At 47.0% G+C, this 7,008-nt stretch overlaps 1 non-coding gene across 1 annotated transcript; it reads right to left on the reverse strand.

The window, feature by feature from the left end:
* Positions 1–255: 255 nt before the first annotated feature.
* On the reverse strand, positions 256–328 carry Trnar-acg (transfer RNA arginine (anticodon ACG)). Its single transcript has one exon. It is a non-coding gene; the product is annotated as a tRNA-Arg (tRNA).
* Between the last annotated feature and the right edge of the window lie 6,680 nt (positions 329–7,008).

Genomic DNA, 7,008 nt, shown 5'->3' on the forward strand with positions numbered 1-7,008 from the left:
TATCCAAAAATGTAAAAATGTCGCTTTCAGAAAAATGTGGGTTAGCCCCTTTTGGACGCAGCCATTCATCTGTCTCTCCATTGCTCTGCTGTAAATTTCATGCATGCCTTAGTTTCTCGGTGTAATAGTTATAATATCTGTTGACAGGATGAATCACCGTGAAAAAGAAACATTATCCTTTGTTTCTCCGCCTCTCATACACCTCTTCAATATTCCACATTCTAGCAACATAAAAAAGATGGTGAAACCACAAGACGATCCTGCCAGGAGTCGAACCTGGAATCTTCTGATCCGTAGTCAGACGCGTTATCCATTGCGCCACAGGACCCATATGCAGAGGTCCTGTCTGAGTGACATCGGGTGATCTACACCCAGGAGGTAGTCCGGCAGCAAATGCGATACACACCCTAATTGCAAACCGTAACAGGTAGGCGATGGTTGGCCGGGAGGTAGGACAGGCGCAGCGCCATTCAGTAATAATCCAATCACCTTTTATATACCTATCATATCTTCGCAGTGCTCTGAAATCAGATTCCGTATCGATCGAGAGTGTAAACGAAAGGGACAGAGAGAGAGAGAGAGAGAGAGAGAGAGAGAGAGAGAGAGAGAGAGAGAGAGAGATAGAAAACGAGAATGGGAAACTTTTCAAACCTTTGCCGAGGGCAAAGTGGCAATAATGGCACAAAAAAGAAGGAAGTCTACGGTAATGAGCGTGAGGGATAATATATTTAGCAAATCATACGACATACTCCCTCCGATCTTAGGGGAAAGGGAACGACCGATGTTGTTTGACTCAGGGTTCATAAAAGGTTGTTTATGTTAGTGAGTATTTTTGCCTATCGAAATTTACGTCAGATCTTTGTCTGTTTCTTGCCGGTAAAAAAAACCAGACGATCGAAGCCCGAGCACCCCATAACACGGTCAGATGCAGTAGTTTGTCTCCTCGAAGTCGAGACTGTATAACGCGCCGGCGAACAATTCTCGGAAGGAAGCCCCGAATGCGATTCAAGGTTCCCTTAAGGGGCACCAGCGACCACCCCCTCCACCGGCGACTTAGATGCAAGTTGAGCACCGGTTTAGCAGTTTGAGTGGCTGTTTTCGCTGCCGCCGAGAAACGCGCACTGAAACACGTTACGAAATCCTCAACTGCAGCCGTTTTATGTAGGTCAATACTCTTTCAACCGTGAGCCACCGCAGATGCCAGCAGCATTGCAGGCACCACAAGCGAACCGCGAATACATAGTTTTGAGCCGGTTCTCTCTTTGCTTGCCGAGGGCCTCGACGGCCGTCCAACCAACGTCGACTCGATGTGCGACGGTTCGATGCTGCCCGCGCAAGCACACATATACAGAAAAATAAAAAAAACGCTTCGCGGCGATAGTCAGTCAGCGGTGGAAATGAGCCGCGCATGGCAAATGGTAAAACAACCAGCAATAAATAAAAACAAAACACGTCTAAAACAAACGCGACGCGCGCGAACTGGGGAAAATACGCGAACTTGAGCGAAACAGCCAAGTGAGGAACAAGTCGAGTACGGCACCACACCACTAGCAACCGACTTGAATCTATTGAACAAACACATTTAGGTAGTGCCGATGGGGAAGGTCTCGCAATTGCGTCATTTAAGTGGCTCGTTGCTGCTGTTGTTGTTGTTTTGGTACTGATGACGGTGGCATCAAACCAGATCATCTCGAAAGTAACTTGAGCAACGTTTGGGTTTCGAAGGATACTAAGAGACTGTCAACAAGTGGCAATGCTGGGATAAACCCAATATGCTGGATACAAGGGAAAGGTTGATGATGTGACTTTGATAGTTCTACGAACAATTTTAATCGATCTAATTCCACGTAATCGATTATCCGATTATAACAGAACAAAATGTCATACACATACAGCACCGGCCACTCACTCTGCTCATCTCAAGCAGCCACCTTCAGTCAGATTGTTCGTGAGTTCCACCGTTCGTTTCACTGAAACAGTGTCCAACATTCAGATGAAAGTCCTTCGCGTCGATCGGAATTTACGATGTGGATAATAGGTTAGCGCTCCTGGTGAGCGGTAGAGACTTAATTTGAACTTAAATAATCGGTCGTCATACCAGTCTCTAGTCTCGAGGCAGTCGAAGCTCCAACAGCCTGTTGCACCCGCACGAAAAATCCGCGGCATGCTTTGACCGGAAGAAGTTAGTGCTCTGCGCTCGATTAGCGTGTCGTGCATGGTTGAATGCCAGCGTAACTTAAAAAGGTAACGGCTCATGATTCCAGTCTATTCAACATGGCTATCAGCTGCGATGATTTCGATACACCTTATTGTATTATTTAGAAGTACCGAGTTGTTGAATTCCGAAGAATATAAAATGTGACCATAGTGGTCACAAAGTTGGATTTGGGAAAACAAAATGGTTTTGTTCAAATAAAGATGTTCTCAAGTGGCGTCACGGTCGTCCGTAAGGTTCAAAGCAAACGTCGTCCTGGGACTTTAAATCAGCTGCTGAACTGGAAGGTGTGGAGGTCGATCAAGCGAGAACCTGGATTTTCGAATTGAGATACCCAAAAAAATGCGGTATAGACACCAGCACCAGCACGTCCCTCCATCAGAGAACCGTCAGTGTAACAGACCACTTGCGTTTGTTGTTGTCTTTCCATATAGCCAGACAACCATTCCTCTCGAGAGGGAATCTTCACATGGAATGTTCTGTAAGGAAAACTACATGTGAGTTTAATATCGCTGGGAGCAAGAATATCTTCACCCCATGTAACCATTTGTGACCACAATCGTGTATGACTGGTAGCAAGATCAACATGGCTACTGTCCCAAAGACCAGTAACCTGCAGTCTGTATGCACATGATACTGCTTCTTGTTTGAGGTGTATGTGTAATGGTTTGATATTTAGAAGTGCCTCAAGAGCAGCAGTCGGAGTCGTGGTGAAAGCACCAGTCAACGCCATGAGCGTCTTTCTTTTCAGATGGTTTAGCTTTCACTGGACTGTCATCACCTCTGCCCTCCGCCACCACACAAGGCATCCGTATGACAGTATTGGACGTACAATTGTCGTGTAAATCCAATAGATGTATTTAGGTTTGAGACCCCAGGTCTTTCCAAAAGTTCGTCTGCACTGCCAGAAGGCCATGCACGCTTTCTTGACTCTGAACTCAATGTGAGCAGACCAATTCAGTTTGGAATCCACTATAACTCCAACGAGTTTGACTTGATCTGCACACAGTAGCTCAGACTCAAAGAACTGTAAGGGACGAACTCCGGTTGTTATTCGCTTCTTCGTGAAAAGAACCATTGAAGTTTTGCTTGCCTTGGCTAACAGATTATCTAACTTGTCTACGCCACTGTTCGATAGCTCTTAATGCTTGTTGCATTAAATCAAATATTGTTCCGATGCGAAATCCAGTAATTAGTATTTGGTAATCGTCAGCAAACCCGTAGATTTCCAACCTCATTGAGTTTCTTCAACAAGCCGTCAGCTACTAAGTTCCATAACAAAGGGGACAGAGCGCCGCCCTGAGAACAACCGCAAATACTCGACTTCCGTATCTCAGCCTGTCGCAGTGACGAGCAAAGTATGCGGTTACTAAGCACTGCGTTTATCCAACCCGAGATACATGCAGGAATCTATATAAAAGGCTCCGTTGAGTCATCACAATAAGCCGTATCGAATAAACGAATTACAAAAAATAGCGATTTTATTCAAGGACGGTGTCTCTCCCTAAATATGAACCGCGTTAAGAAATGAGTTTCCAATACTCGACACCACCAAATTTACTTATTTTCGAAATCCCGTTTAAAAATATTTTTTTCAGAAAGGCGTTTACCGTACTACGAAACTGTCTGGAACCACGAAGCTGATAAACGACCTGAAAACCTAGTCCCTAATAAAAGGAGTCCCCAAATTGGACCACCCTTTTTTACAATGGAGAATACATTTACGTACTAGCCCAGTACACGTGCTATTAGTAGATGCCAAGCTACCACACGGGATGTACTGAGGGTGTGTCGGACTCTAATGGTGACGCAGCCATTAATACCGACTAAACTCCATTGGGCTCCGCCATCGTTCCCCCCAGGGACTACCTCTCGAAATTACTTCTGGGGGGATGGCTGTACTTGATGTACTCATTCATTCTCGCTCATGCGTTCATACATCATGTATGAGGCTTACTTGGGTGCTCTCTCTGTCGCACCTTGATTTACTCTCTAACACTCCACATGAGGCTGACTTTTGTGCTCACCTTTTTCGTTCCTTGCGAGGCTGACTTTTGTGCTCGCCTCTAACATGCCATGTGAGGCTGACTTGGATGCTCACCCTATCACCTGGTTCACTCTCAATCGTACCACTCTATTACACCCCTGTCGCTCCCCCTGGCATCCCGTGTGGGACATTTTTCTTAGGCCCCACACCCAAAACAAAAATCTCTTGCAATTATTGCAAGCGACAATCACTTGCAAATAATGTTAGCATCGCTTGCAATTTTGCAGTTAAAGCCGCTTGCAATTGTTGCAAGCATATAAAATCACTTCATCTCTCGCTATACGTACATACGTTTCTTCAACACACTGTCAACGGATTACCACCACATTCACATGCCTATGCTGGTTGGTATAGCAACGCACGGCGAGTTTTTATTTTCCGTCTACTTTTTATTCATTCCTCACCAACATCATCAAACGCAGTTTTGTGGTTTATTCATTACACACGAGACGGCATCAAATTGTGTAAGAGTTTAAACGTCCTGTTCTTATGTGTAAGGACAGATCAGTGCTTATAGTTAGCGCTATGATGCGGAAAGGCCTGAGTTCAAATCTGGCTGCTTGTTTTACTTTTTTCATTAATCGTGAAATCATCTAAGTGTTTATATATGGCTTTTATCCACTTATTACTATCTGGTAGTATGGTTGGGTGGATAAAGCATTGCTTAGCGATCTGTTTGTGCAGGATTCATTTTTCAATGCCAACAGTCTTTTTTTCTAACGCATATTGGTCACCAATACACATACATCGCTAATACATAGGCAAAATTCGGTTTTTTCTGTTTCTTGCATTGCATGCAAGGAAGCTTCTTGCAATTTTCGCACATTACCAGAAGGCTTGCAATTTTCGCTCGTATTTATTGCATTAATGTAAGCGAATCTTACCGGGTACGTTTTGGGTGCACTTCTGGCATACCATGTGAGGCTTACTTGGGTGCTCACAGTTTTCATACCTTGTGAGGCTGACTTTTGTACTCACCTCTAACATAACATGTGAGGCTGACTTTGGTGCTCACCCTTTCACTCCTCTGCCACGCCATGAGGCATCGATAGCTATGTCCCAACATACTACGCTACGACCCTCCCATCTTGGCATGAGGCAGTCCACTTATACGCCTATACACTCACTCTTCTGTCTTGCTTCTGGGTGGCTGGGTTTACCCCTTACGCGGTTGCCAGTCGCTGCGCCAAACCTGCCTCGGCATGAACAGACCATTCACTCCCTTTTTTGCGCTTGGCCTTTTTCGCTCCAACTAACCAATCACTAGTTAACCGTGCCCGTCGTCTGTTGCTCGGTTCGCCAGATTACCTGTAGCCTACAGGCAATCTGGGTGGTAGCTGCCGAGACTGCGTTCCACTTCTCCACCGATTGACACATCCGCTGAATAAGGCTATCAGGGGTTTTGTCCCAGCCACAGACGTCAAGCATTGCTCTTCTTTCGACGTCGAACCGAGGACATACGAACAGTATGTGTTCGGCAGTTTCGTCTACACCTGGGCAGTCCGGGCAGGCTGGGACCTCCGCGTGCCCGAACCTGTGGAGGTACTGTCGGAAACAGCCATGGCCTGACAGGAATTGTGTCAGATGGAAGTGAACTTCCCCATGGGGTCTTCCCACCCAGCTCGATATGTTAGGTATCAGCCGGTGGGTCCACCTACCTTTCGAGGAGTTATCCCACTCACGCTGCCATCTGGCGACCGAGGTCACCCTGGTGCGCTCGCGGGCTCCTCTATTTCCACGTAGCTCGAAACACTCCTCATCTTCCCGAATGACCAGCCCGACTGGCATCATGCTCGCTATCACGCAAGAGGCACATCACGCGGTAGGTGCTCTCCAGTTTCTGCAGGTAACTGGTTACCATCAGTGCCCTTGACCATGACGGGCCGCCGTACCTGAGGATAGATACGGCAACGCCTGCCAGTAACCTACGTCTGCTGGCGCACACCTTTGAGCTGTTGGACATCATCCTCGATAGTGCCGCAACAGCAGTCGACGCTCTCTTGCATGTATAGTCGACGTGTCTGCCGAAGGTCAACTTGTCGTCTATAATGACTCCGAGAGACTTCAGACTTCGCTGTGAGGTGATCACGACTTCTCCCACATGGATAACTGCATGTTGTGCCAACTTGCGGTTGTTGACGATAACTACTTCCGTCTTATGATGAGCGAGCTCCAGGCCTCTCGCGCTCATCCATTCTTCCACCGTGTTAATCGCGTGTTCTGTAGTTAATTCTACCTCAAGGATTGACGCCCCATAGACCTCCAACGATACGTCGTCGGCAAAGCCGACGATCTTGACCCCAGGAGGGAACTTCAGTCTCAGAACCCCGTCATACATGAGGTTCCATAGCACCGAGCCTAGGATCGAGCCCTGCGGGACTCCGGCTGTAATCGGAACCCTTTTCTGTCGGGCATCGGTCTCGTATAGAAGTACGCGGTTCTGGAAGTAGCTTTACAAGATCCGGTACAGACCCACCGGTAGGCTAAGCCTGTGTAACGAGAGCGCGATGGCATCCCAGCTTGCGCTGTTGAATGCGTTCTTCACATCGAGTGTTTCTAACGCACAGTATCGAATGCCTCGCCTTTTTCGTTGGATCGCTATCTCGGCAATCTTTATCACTGAGTTGATAGCGTTCACCGTGGACTTACCCTTCCGAAAGCCAAACTGGTTGCTTGACAGACCGTCCGTACCTTCTACGTACGGGGTTAGCCTGTTGAGGATGATCCTCTCAAGCAATTTACCAAT

Source organism: Topomyia yanbarensis, chromosome 2 (genome assembly GCF_030247195.1).
Source record: "Topomyia yanbarensis strain Yona2022 chromosome 2, ASM3024719v1, whole genome shotgun sequence".
NCBI lineage: Eukaryota > Metazoa > Arthropoda > Insecta > Diptera > Culicidae > Topomyia > Topomyia yanbarensis.